Here is a 13,503-nt window from a genome sequence, read left to right on the forward strand (position 1 = left end):
TTTCAACCAATGAGTGTGTGTGTCACACATAGAAGATGGAGAGACCTGGAAATGATGGGGGAGAAGAATTCCAACTGGGCCTGAGCCATGGATGGATCATCCATGAGAAAATGTGTGATGGATTTCTAGACACACAGAGCTGGAGCTCAGAACAGGATGTGGGAGCTACTCTTGGAAGCCAAAGTTGGGATCACTGAATAGATAATGGAATGAGAAGAGGCCCCCCGAACAAATTCTGAAGAAGCTGCAGAAGTTAAGAACAGAACAGGGAAGCTTTATCTGGCCACTCCCACAACTTCCCCCTGGAGATGGTACCCCCTACCTCCCAGAGAAGTCCACCACTTTTTGAGTAGCTCTCATTGATGTAAAGCTCTGCCTTTTATTGAGATAAAATCTGTCAGCCTATATAATTCCTCATTTGACCCCTTGAACCACAGAGAACATGTCTGCCCCCTCCCTTATAACAGCCCTGCAAGTCTTGGGTCTTCCTCTCCCTGGTAGAGGTCATATTGGGCAGCCAGCCACTTTTTTCACTAAAATAACCCAAAATAATAGACTGTCAAATCTGTGGCCAGTGACCAGAGTCATTTGCGCACATTGCTGTGGGTCCATGTCTCTGCCATCCTCCTCTGAAAGATTTAGGGAAGGGGTGGAGATTTATAGGATGTTTCGTTTGTTACTATTACATTTCATCCAGATAAGCTAAGTATCCAACTGCCATGATCTTTTTTTTTAAATTATGACAAAATACACATAACATGAAGTTTACCATTTTGCTTTTTTTTTTTTTTGGCCACACCCCTCAACTCATAGGATTAGTTCCCCAACCAGGGATTGAACCTGGGACCTTAGCAGTGAAAGCGCATAGTCCTAACCACTGGACCTATAGAGAATTCCCATTTTAATAATTTTTAAGTGTACAATTTTGTGGCATTAAGTGCAGACAGTGTTTTGGAATCGTGCCATCATCTTTTGAATTACTGTTTTGACAGTACCTGGTGTACAGGGGTGCTCAATAATTTTTTGGTGGATGAAGAAAAGAACAAATGGATGTTACCTAAAAAGGTTACCCTCTTCTCCTTACTTTATTTCTTGTGTCATCAAGGTCCTCTGGGAGAGGACAGAATCAGGAGAGCCCTGTAGCACTAGGGTCTGCCCCTGAATGTCTGTCCACTATTCAAGGTTTTGGGGTCCCAAGTCTTCCTATTTGTGCTGCCGCTCACCCAGCTTCCCATTTATCTCACCCCCAAAGTACCACTGCTTCTGGTGGGGGACCAATCACATGGAGAAAAACCAGAAAAAAAAAAAGTCTCAACTGAAGAAGGTGGACTCTTCCTCAAGTGCTCAATTGATAATTAGTTCCAGGGTTTTGTCAAGATTAAGTCACCAATCTATTCTTCCTGTAATCTACTTTATTCCCCATAAATCTGGTTATTTGCCCACCTTAGGTCTTTGAGCCGGAGAAGGCACTGGCGACCCACTCCAGTACTCTTGCCTGGAAAATCCCATGGACGGAGGAGCCTGCTAGGCTGCAGTCCATGGGGTCGCTGAGAGTAGGACACGACTGAGTGACTTCACTTTCACTTTTCACTTTCATGCATTGGAGAAGGAAATGGCAACCCACTCCAGTGTTCTTGCCTGGAGAGTCCCAGGGACAGGGGGAGCCTGGTGGGCTGCCGTCTATGGGGTCGCACAGAGTCAGACACGACTGAAGTGACTTAGCAGCAGCAGGTCTTTGAGCGGTCATTTATCCATTTATACAACAAACAGATGCAGGTTTATAGCAGGTATTACGGGAATGGAGGGTCAAGCAGTTCATGGAGGAATGGGGAGGCTTAGTGGAGACCTCATAAAGGAGGAAACATTTCAGCTATCTGGGGGAGGGGGCAGCACCAGCAAAGTCTTGGAAGGGCAGGGACCCCCCGTAGACTCTGGGAAGATGGGACTCTGAGGAGAGGCTGTCAGGAGATGATGCAAGGGAGGTGGCTAGGGGTCCGTTGTTGTTCAGTCATGGACTGCAGCACTCCAGGCTTCCCTGCCCTTCACTATCTTCCAGAGTTTGCTCAAACTCATGTCCGTTGAATTGATAATGCCATCCAACCATCTCATCCTCTGTCACCCTCTTCTTCTCCTGCCCTCAATCTCTGAAGGAAGGAAGAGGGGTGAAAAGACCAGTGAGTGGGCTGGGGACCCATTTTGGAAGCTTGCTGCTGCTGCTAAGTCACTTCAGTCATGTCCAACTCTGTGAGACCCCATAGACAGCAGCCCACCAGGCTCTGCCATCCCTGGGATTCTCCAGGCAAGAACAATGGAGTGGGTTGCCATTTATTGCAAAATCCAACTATCTCATCCTCTGTCGTCCCCTTCTCCTCCTGCCCTCAATCTTTCCCAGCATCAGGGTCTTTTCTAATGAGTCAGCTCTTCTCATCAGGTGGCCAAAGTATTGGAGCTTCAGCTTTAGCATCATTCCTTCCAATGAATATTCAGGGTTGATTTTCTTTAGGATTGACTAGTTGGATCTCCTTGCAGTCCAAGGGACTCTCAAGAGTCTTCTCCAACACCACAGTTCAAAAGCGTCAATTCTTGGGCGCTCAGCCTTCTTTATGGTGGGTTAGGGGTCCTGGATTGATTCTGTACACAGTGGGAAACTGAAATGCTGCGACCCACACCTTCCCCACTCCCATCCAATCCCTGCTGTCTTTCCCAGTTGTCCTGAAATATCCCTGATAGCTTCTCTGAGATCTCATCTCCAGGTTCACTCAGCACCAGGACAGGCAATCTCAGGAGCCAGAAGACAAACCCATTAAAGCAGATTATCACCTCCCCTCCTGGCCTGAACTCTGGTTCCTTCCTAATAGCTTCTCTTCCTGTCCTTGATACAGAAGCAAAATAGATACTGGGCAGACCTTCTCTGCCTTCACTAGACACTTTGCTCCACATCCTTTATTCTAGAGTGCCCCTCTTTCATTCTAGACTGGATCATTCTGATAACAGGGCTCCAATTTCCTGCAGGGAACCCACTCCATATGGTACTGGTAGGGCTGACTCCCAGCCTCAGGCCTCAGCTGAGGACCAGATCTGGCTCCTTGGAGAACCCCTGCCCTGCCCCCACTCAGTGACAGGCTTGGAAATGAGCCTGTGAGCCAAGCCATACCCAATCAGAGAATTCCCAGGGCTTTGCTGCTGGCACTTTCAGAAAGCACTCTTTCTTGCTGAGGTTGCTAAGGAGGATGTGGTCTGGGGCTGTTGGCAATGAATCTGTCAACTAGCAACAATCTAAAGAATTGATCTAAACAAATACACAGAGGCAAAGGTGAACACAGGAGGGATACAGAGCCCTGAACACAACATTTAAGTCCCTATGCCTAAAGCAAGCTGCACACCTACACTGCCCAGATACATGAGTAATCTTTTTTTGCTCTTAAGTCAGTTTGAGCTAGGTTTCTATTATCTATAACTGAAAGAGTCCTTGACTATACATTTGTTTGTGTATTTAGTTATTCACCGAACTATTCATGGAGTGCCTGGTAGGCAGGCACTGGGGGCAGAGAGAGGACTAAGTTATGTCTGTCTCTAGGAGCCTGACTTCCAATAGGGAAATACATAGATATCACTGCAGTTCAGTAGAGAGTACTGTTTTAAGATACAGTGAGGACCACCTGGTGGTACCTTAGAGACACGATAACCCACTAAAGTGAACCCTGAACACTGACCTGATGCTCCCCCCCGTGGTCAGGACAGGAGGTCATGTTTGGATTTTGTACATGATGAGAAAGGGTTTTGAGTAGAGAAGTAACATTGTTGCCATAGGTGGGCCAACCTTTGATTAATTGATCCATATGTAATGTTAACCTTGCTGAGGATGTTTGAATTGTAAAGGATGACATTTTAAAAGGGCAATGGTTTACTCAAAATAAGAGCTAATGGTAGAATTTCGGGCATCAGAGAGTTTTTTATTTTCTAGATTGTGTCCTGGAGATGCTCAAAATACCCTGCTCCGCCTGTGTGTGGACCTACTGCTGGTTCTGGATGTAGAATCGAGTCAGGCAGAGGTCAGCAAATTTCTTCTGTGATGGTCCAGACAGTGAACATTTTAGGCTTTGCAGGTCTTCCCATATCTGTCACAATGGCTCAGCTCTGCCTTTACCACAGGAAAGCAGCCAGGGGCAGTGTATAAATGAACGAGCAGAGCTGTGTTCCAATAGAAGTGTATTTATGGACACTCGGAATTGAATCGAATACAATTTTCAGGAATCACATGATTTTTTTGGCCAATTATTCTTCTTAGTTTCTAGACGATACCAAAAAAAGCAGCAGATTTGCCCCAGGGGCTAGTCAGTATGGACTGGTTTACAGAAACACTAGCTCCATTCTGAAACACATCAGCAGCAAAAATGGAAAACAACTGGGAATGGGTACATTAATTATGGCACATCTGTATAATGGAATAGCATACAGCCTTTCAAAAGAACCTGTACTAACGTGGAAATAAGTCCATGCGGGTCATTGAATAAAGTATATTATATATTGGGAGTTATGTGACCTAATTTCAGCATTAATGCATGGTCCCATGGTCCCAGACCTAGTCACCTACCTCTCTCTCTCCATCTCCTATATTTCAGGGCAGGTCCTTCCTTCTCTGGCACTGAACCCCCGGGGGCTTGCTCCTAGACCCTCCCCTAAATTCTCTCTACTATTTTTTTTTTCCTAGATGATTTCATCCACTCCTGTGACTTTAAATATCATTTATATGCTGATAACTCCCAAATTTACTTCTCCAAGTCCACACCTCTCATCTGAGCTCCAAACTTAAGCCGAAACACCTCTGTTCCAAAGACTCACAGGCACCTCTCTCTTAACATGTCCCTCTTCAATCTCTTGATTCCTCCCCTAAACCCGTTCCTCCCCAGCACTTCCCACTTCGTAAAGGCATCCTCCTCCACCGCCTCTGATCAAGTCAGAACCCTGATTTCTCTTACCCTTATAGTTCATCACCAAGAACAGCCAACCCCAACACCCAAATGTATCTCAGGGATCTACAGACTACAGCCTCAGCCCCAAATTCCACTCACCACCTGCTTTTGTTCAGTTCACCAGTTAAGACAGGGTTTACCTTTTTACATGGTTAGAAAATTAAAAGAAGAATTCTTCATAACACGCAAAAATCATATGAAATTCAAATTTCAGTGTCTGTAAATCAAGTTTCATCGACACACAGCCACCCTCCATTCATTTACACATTAGCTGTGACTGCTTTTCCATCACAGCAGTAGAACTGAGTAGTTGTAATAATCACAAAGCCTAAACAATTTACTTTCTGATCCTTTAGAGAAAAAGCTTGTCAACCCAATGTATTTTTACTCTCTCTATTGCCCTCTACCTCGGCTTCTCTCTCTGGTCTGCCAAACTGCCATCATCTCTTGCCTGCTGCTGCTGCTGCTAAGTCACTTCAGTCGTGTCCAACTCTGTGCGACCCCAGTGATGGCAGCCCACCAGGCTTCCCCGTCCCTGGGATTCTCCAGGCAAGAACACTGGAGTGGGTTGCCATTTCCGTCTCCAACACGTGAAAGTGAAAAGTGAAAGCGAAGTCGCTCAGTTGTGTCCAACCCTTAGCGACCCCATGGACTGCAGCCCACCAGGCTCCTCCGTTCATGGGATTCTCCAGGCAAGAGTACTGGAGTGGGGTGCCATCGCCTTCTCCCATCTCTTGCCTGCATGACTACAAAAGGCTCCTCACCAGTCTTTCCACTTTCTCTCTTGTCCCCCCACCCAGCTCTATACTCCCATCTAGACTTCTACACAGCAACCAGAAAAACAGCTATAAAAACAAAAGTGCATCACATCATCACTTTAAATATCTAATCAGCCCACAAGGTCTTGCCTAGTTCAGCCCTGCCCACCTCCCCAGCCTCACCTCCTCCCGTTCACCCCTCATCAGAGCTCTTATGACGAGACCCTGTTCCCTACCTCACAGGGTCTCTGCAAGCACAGTTCCTTCTTCCTGGATGACATCTTGAGGTTCACCTTGGTAGGAAAGCTGGGCTGGGGGTCTGCCACTCTATGGATGTCCCTGTTATGCATTGCTGTTTACCCTGTGTCACACTGAGAGCTCCCTGAGCAGGAACCATGTCTGCTTTATTTATTAGATCCTTTATCCTATTGGATCCTTAATTTTAGCTAAGGTTTGGCACATAATGAGTGTTCAAAGCACTGCTCAATGAATGAATGAATGCCTGTGTGTTTAGATAAATAGAGAGAGAGATGGATGGATGGATGTTTGTATAGAAAAAGGGCCTGGAAACGTGATAGTGAGCCCAACCCTGGAGCATGGGAATGAAGGTAAGCATCTACTTCCACCTTCTAGCTACTTTGATACACTTCTGCTGCTTTGACAACAAGCATGTAATTCTTTTGTTCATTAACAAATGAAAAAGAAAAACAGCAACATCGCAGATTTATGTTTACTTGGGCTTTAGACCAGGCTCTATCACTCACTTGCTCTTCATCTCACTAACCCTCAAAGGAAGGTCCTGGCCCCCTTCCTGTGCTATGACCACCATCACCTGCTGGGCTGGTGTAGCACAAGAAGCCTCATGGACAAAGTGAGCCCTGGCGTTTTAGAAGATGTCTCTGGAGTTGGAGACACAGCTTCAAACCCAGACTCTGCCACTTCCTAGACATGTGACTTCGGGAAAACATCCTCTCTGAGCCTCAGCTGGCTCATGTGTGAAATAGGAATCTAAACTCTGCCTTCATAAGATGATTATGGGACTCCACTGAGAAAAATTAGCTAAAAAAACCTGACCTAATATTAATAGTATAGGTGTTCCACAACAGGGTGGGAGCCTGCGCAAAGAGTTTAGGGGATCTCCAGAGTTGCCTAGGAGCCCTGATGCCCTTCCTTTTTCCTGATAATGAGTTAGTTTGGGCCTTTGGTGTTCAAGGCTATCCGCTGGGCACTGCTCCCCAGCCCCGTGATCCTGCCCAAGAGAAGAAATCAATTCTTCCTCTCAAAGTGATTTCTGTGTGAGTCAAAACAGCAGTGTGTCATCAGCGCCAGCCCAGCAGAGTGGGGCCAAGGTTTTCTTGGCATCGGCGATCTGCTTCCCTTATGGATTGAGGAAGAACAAGGAAGAGGAAAAACAGGACGGAGCAGAGCCCCCAGCTTCCCCAAGCCAGACCATCCCCATCGGGGAACCCTCTCCACACTGAAGTCAAGGCCTGAGACCCGGAGGAGGCGAGACCAGAGAGAAGGAAGACGGCTCAGTGGGTTCAAGAATATGGTGGCTTTTGCCACAACAGCTGGCCTGCTTCTCACACCCTCTTCTGGCTAAGGAGCCACCACAAAATGAGTTTGCATCTTCCAGAGTTCAACAGCCACTTGACAAGGCAGCGTGAACTGGAAGTGTGTAGAGGCTACAGACACACACACACACAGACACACACATACACACACACCATCAGAAACACGGAACCTTGAAAAAAAGTGATGGCTGTACTTAGCTCAGAAGAGGTCTGGCCGGAAGAAAGGAGTTGAAGGAGGAGAGTGGAGAGAGGACGGGAAGGCATGAGAGAACATAAGACCAAGTTGCAGGGCGGATCCCAGGTCATGTCCTGGCAGGCCTGTGCCACACACATCTGCATTCAGTCAACCTCTGCTGAGTCCTGCTGAGTGCCCACCCAGATGTGTCTGGAAATTTCATCCCTCCCAGAAACCTGTCTAGACTTCACTCATGGAAGGGCCCACTTACTCCAGATATGTTCTACCTAAACACTCCCTGCCCTGACATTCTTCAGGTTTCTACTCTGAAAGAGGTTTGCCCTGGCAGAAAAATGCTGCAGACCCCTCTCCACCTAAGCACCAACCTCTCTGGATCTCCAGGGGTTCCTCTTCAGGAGTGTAGCAGGCTCCACCTAGCCTCAGCGCTGGAAGGCCTCTTGGAGTTCACCTGTCCAGGGCCCACTTCCATGCCCACCATACAGAGGGGAGTCTGAGCCTAGGAAACAGGGTTCAGACTGCCGAGGGGCCCATGCTCAATCATCAGTCACATCAGAGGTGACTAAAAGCCAGCTTACAGGTACCCCTGGGCTTCAATTCCTCACCTGTTAAACATCATCATCAGGCTCTCTTGCCTGCCTCACCATACAGCTTAGGCTCAGGTACAGCAGACAAGCCTAGGTTCAAACTCTGACTCCGAAGGCTGGCTAGACACATGATCAAGTATAAATGACTTAACCTCTTTGAAATTTGATTCCATATCGTTAAAAGAGAGGGGGAGCAATGCCTACACCACAGAGCTGCTGTAAGGATAAAATAAGAGGACACACGGAAAGGATTTAAAGCACACAAACAGTGGTAAGGATCATGACTACTTTTGTTATTATTTCCATGGGCATGGGGAGAAGGCCTGCTGGATCCTCTGCACTGAGTCTCCTCTGTCAGGCTACATGTACAGATCCCTGGGAATGTTATTCTTTCTCTGGCTCCCCTTTGCACCTAGGACTCCACCAGCACCCCAACTCCAAAGCAGCAAATCACAATTCAGCTCCATCTCTGTGTCTGGCTCATCCCTGTTGGTCCTCTCCCCCTTCCTCCTCCAGGACAGCCCCCATGCTGCTACATACCCCTTTGTACAAGGCCTCCACACATTTCAGTATCTCTCCCATGGGAGGTCCAGTTCTGGGGAGCCTACATTGACTTTAGGTTACCTGGAAGTCCTGCCTCCCAGAGGTAGTATCTCTCCCTGCTCCAAGGCTCCCCCCAAAAATGTTTCTCAATCCCCACTCCCAGCAGTTCCCTCCAACACGCCCTCCCTAAGCCTTGGGAAGACCAAAGGCCCAAAGGCATTAGGGGTGTGGAGGAAGCATCCGTTCTTGGGCGAATGGGGGCAGCTGGCCGGAAGCACTGGTCGGAACTGAGAGGGGCTCCTGGAAGGCACCAGTGTGCTGAGGACCAGGCCTTTGGAACAGTAAGAACTCGTCACAGTGGTTCCAACTGGGCTGCAAGAACACTAGTCTGGGACATCCAGGTCAGGTCTGCCGTCTCCCCAATTCCCCAGATGAATCCTCTCTGCCATGCACATCTTACTAAGGGACCCTTAGCACATCTTACCAGGTTCCAGCTGAGTCTGCCTCCAGAGTGGCAGAAAGAGCCAGCTCCTGGAGGAGACAGCAACCCAGCCTCAGCATTTGCCAGCTGCATGTTTTGGGGCATGTGAGTTCCCTTTCCTGGGCCTCAGTTTACCCATGTGTACAATGGAGCTAACGACTCCCTACTTCACAGGACAGCTATGATGATGAAACGAGACTATTTCTATTAAGCATCCAGCACAGCCCCACCCGCCAAAACCTGAAAACCCACTGCTCCTATCTGGAACCTTATCCTGCAGGGGTGGCAGAACTGGGGGTGGCAGGCAAAGGTTACATAAAAAGGGGGGAGCAATGCCTACCCCACAGAGCTGCTGTAAGGATAAAATAAGAGGACATACAGAAAGGATTTAAAGCACACCAACAGAGGTAAGGATCATGACTACTTTTGTTATTATTGCCATGAGCATGGGGAGAAGGCCTCCTGGATCCTCTGCACTGAGCCTCCTCTGTCAGGCTATATGTACAGATGTGTGATCCATTCTGACCAATGAGACCAAAGGAAATTTCTCACAGATCACCAGTTCCCACGCTCTTGTCCTCTTTTAGGCCCTGACTTTGCCTTCCTTCTTTTGCCATTGGACCTCCCTGTCATTCCTGCCCTAGGGCTGTGGGAAACGGACAGGAGTGGAAGTGGCCACCCACTCAGAGGATAAGCTCATGGGCAGTGACATCATCCTGCCTGCCCTTCCTCCTCCTCCCCTGACCCCATGACTCAGGGCCACTGCTCAAGCCCTATGTGGTGTTCATCTCAGGGGCCGCTTGGACTTGGGTCATTTTTCCTCACATGGCACAAACCCAACCAAGAAGTGCCAAGCAACAGGCCAGACACTTGTTCTACAATACTTTCTGAGTGCTGTGGCATCTCACTTCTGGCTCTATGATCATACTCAGTCTCTGATCCTGAACAGTATTGCTCATCTCAGTATCAAGCCTAAATCCTACACCAAAGAATGAAGACTGATGACTCCAGAGCAGGTTAAAGTTTAAGGATAGAGGAATTCCCACAGGACAGTTCAAAAATCAACTTCAACAGAGTAAGGACACAGCCTCCACAGAAGGGACAACACTTCTATAACTGTCCTTTCCACATTCCAGCTTATGACCCAGCTATCAGGTATCTGAGTATCTCAGTCAGCCAGTCAACCTGCTTCCATCAGGTGCCTGGGTGCAGAGGGCCAAGGATAGGGAGGAAAAACGGTCCTCAATTCCCAAAACCCCTTCTCATCCTCAGTCCTGTTTTAATGTAGGCTTCCCATCTCTCGGGCTTTCCTGGTAGCTCAGTTGGTAAAGAATCTGCCTATAGTGCAGGAGACCCAGTTTCGATCTCTGGGTCAGGAAGATTCCCTGAAGAAGGAAACGGCAAACCATTCTAGTACGCTTGCCTGGAAAATCCCATGGACAGAGGAGCCTGGCGGGCTGCGGTCCATGGGGTTGCAAAGAGTTGCTAACATTCCTATCTCTAACAAGCTGGATGGTCCAATTTCTTGCAACACAGGAGTCTGGAATACGTTGGAAAGCTCACTAAGAGCAAGCAGGAGAAACCACCAGTGATGTCACTGAAGAGAGAAAAGAACTCCAAGATCAGTCATGGGACCAATACAAACATCTCTGAAGCCACTTAATGCAAATCTCACTCCCCTGAGAGTCCCCTTAGTGCAGAAATGGATGTTCACAGCGCTGATCTGAAGTCATGAAGGAAAATGTCACTGACTTCAGGAGGTCAGACTCTGATGTGCATAATACAGGGGAGAAAGATTTCCATGATCAATGATTAACATAAGTATTCACTTTTGATCTCAGGAACTCTAAATATTAGAAAAATACACTCACCCAAATTATTCCCATTTCCAAAAGAGCTGGAAATATAAGCCACCACTCATACCCACAGCCTCAGAGCTCTGCCACTCAGATCAGACCAACCAACTGGACATGTTTAGAGTTCAATTTCAAGTTTAGACTTCAGTTTCCCTCAGTCTCCAAAAGCACCCACCTGTGTGCAGACCCCCAGGAAGGCTGCACAGCCTCAAGATTTCCTAGGAACTTCTGGGAGGCAAGAGGGAGTCACAGAAGAGGCTGAACTAAATAAAGAACTCTCTTAAAAACAGAACAGCTTCATTACTTTCTAATATAGAAGCAAATTGCCAAAGACAGGCATGTAAGAAAAAGACCTAGGGCCTTCATTTAATGATGAAATCAGACTCATTTATAATTATCTACATCCAATTTGAACCTAAGTAGTTTTTCTCAATTAAGTCAAACAAACCCTCTCAACTCTCCAATGGGTTTTGCTTTCCTATTTGCTTAATGTTTTCCTCAATGATAGATCCCATATCTGAGTCATCCATCACGCATTTCTCATTAGGCTAGGTTTGGCTTAGAAATAAATCTCCTTTTCTGGCAGTTCACTGCCTTAGGCCCCCGAACCTGCCAATTCGCTAGCTAAGCAGCAACAGAGGACTTGGGCCTCCACCCTGGGTCCCCACCTTCCCTCCACCACATCTTCCACCTCCTCTCCATCTCACCCCACCCATCATCTCCCTGAGATTTCCCAAGCCCCCAAATGTCCCATCCCTGCTCCCTATGTTCTGCCCACTACCCACACACCTATTCATTCCTTCACCCAGGCCAGCGGTCCCTGTCTGTCCTTCTCTGAATCTGTCTCCCTCATGCCCACTGCTACCCATGGAAGTCTCCAGTCGCCCACTCCATTTCTCTGGGCCAAGCAGAATGGGGCCCCCCTCCCCTATCCAACCCTTGGCCCTCCTCTCCCTGGCAGCTCCCCCTCCTCAGAGCTGGTGATCAAGTCATGGTGTTTTCCTCTGCAGGGCCCCGGGGAGACTCCGCTTCACTCCTAGCTCCAGATAGCGGCTTTCCAGATATTGAAGCTTTCCAGAATCATCAACACAATGACAGATCTGCCTCTGTTCCCCTGCACACCCAGGGCCTCCGCGGTCACAATCACCCGCCCAGCCTCCTCCTCGAGCGGATTCCCGGGTGAGGGCAGCTCCCACAGTGCTCAGGCCCCGCCGGCCAGGGGAAGGGGAGGCAGGGCTGGGGGCGGGATTGGATTCTGGCAGCCTCAGCCGCCTCCAGGCCCCAGATCCGGGGTCCAACGTGCTACCGGCGCCGCGGCCAGCCCCGACAGGGGGAGAGGGTTGGGGCGGGGGCGCCGCGCGAGGGAGGAGGCTCACCGCCCGCTCCAGCCGTCCTGCAGCAGGCCCGCTGCCCGGCGGCCCGGGGCCGGGGTCGGCCTCAGACAAAGGCCGCCCCGACCAGCGCCGGGCCCGCCACGCAAGCACTCACCGCGCCGCGCCGACTCCCGGGACTCGGGGACGCGGCGGAGCGCTGCCGAGTTGCCGCCGCCGCCGCCGCGAGGCCGGGCCCGAATGGGGGCCGGGGGCGGCCTCGGGAGTCCGAGGGGCGGGGCGGGCTGGAGGAAGCCGCGGGCCCGGAAAGGCGGCCCGGGTGAGCCCCAGAGGCCGGATTGGCCCCGCGGCCGCGGTTTAGGGCCGAGGCCGGAGCCCGCCCGCTGGGCAGGGCACCGGCCGGGACCCGCCCCTGCCCCGGGTCCAGACCCACGCGGGCGCGCTGGTAAAGGGGTGCTAGTTGATCCCCGCCCATCCCCCACCATGACCCACCCTCCCAAGATCCGGAGTTTATTTTCTGCTAGGGGGATAGCTGGATGGTCATCGGCCACCCGGGGTCCTGCTCCAGGCCGCTGGCAGCAGAGCCAGAGCTCGGATCTGGCTGTCTGACTCCCCAGTCCAGTGTTCTTCTCTGGCACCAGGCTGGTACGGCGGGCTGGAAAGGGTTAATTCTACTGCGAGGCATTAACAGCGGCAGTGAGCTCTATAAATACAGTGTGTCGTGGGCGCCTGAGCCAACCACAGGGTAATTTCCACTGAGCTGGTTTTCCTTTTTTCCTTCCACCCACAGCCACCAGGCTGGCCCTGCCCCCAGCCCCATGCCAGGCTAGTGGCCACCCCAGGCTCCCAAAGGTGGGATAGCTCTGACCACCCCCTACCCTGATCTGGGGCTCTGTCTTTCCAGGACTCAACTCCAGCCTGGGAGGAGACGGGGCTGGGTCAGGCTTGGACCTCCAGCCTGCAGGGTGATGGGGGTCAGGCCTTTGCCTTGGCACATCCCGCCCCTGCACCTGTTCTCTGACCTGTTCTCCATCAGTTACAGACGGTAATAGCTAAGGTGCCGCAGACTTCTGTGGGCCAGAGACGAGGCTAGGAGTTTTCCATGATGGGCCTGTTGAGATCCTCAAAGCAACTGGACCAGGAAGATAATATTATCCCTGTTTTACAGGTGGGAAAATTGAGCCTCAGAGAGATAAAAGGACTCCTA

At 49.9% G+C, this 13,503-nt stretch overlaps 1 protein-coding gene across 4 annotated transcripts in view; it reads right to left on the reverse strand.

The window, feature by feature from the left end:
* CD276 (CD276 molecule) overlaps window positions 1–13,008 on the reverse strand; it is a 33,842-nt gene extending 20,834 nt beyond the window's left edge. Inside the window, exon 1 of one of the 4 annotated variants that reach the window (XM_086322596.1) lies at window positions 12,789–13,008. The gene's annotated coding sequence lies outside the window, so the exon portion shown is untranslated. Of the gene's footprint in view, window positions 1–7,866; window positions 7,993–12,341; window positions 12,535–12,788 lie in introns of those variants that run through there. The other 3 variants (XM_086322593.1, XM_086322594.1, XM_086322595.1) reach the window with 3 other exon arrangements.
* Window positions 13,009–13,503: the final 495 nt, after the last annotated feature.

The sequence above is a fragment of the Bos grunniens genome, chromosome 10 (genome assembly GCF_055505025.1).
Source record: "Bos grunniens cultivar Pamir isolate PY7600 chromosome 10, Bosgru_T2T1.0, whole genome shotgun sequence".
NCBI lineage: Eukaryota > Metazoa > Chordata > Mammalia > Artiodactyla > Bovidae > Bos > Bos grunniens.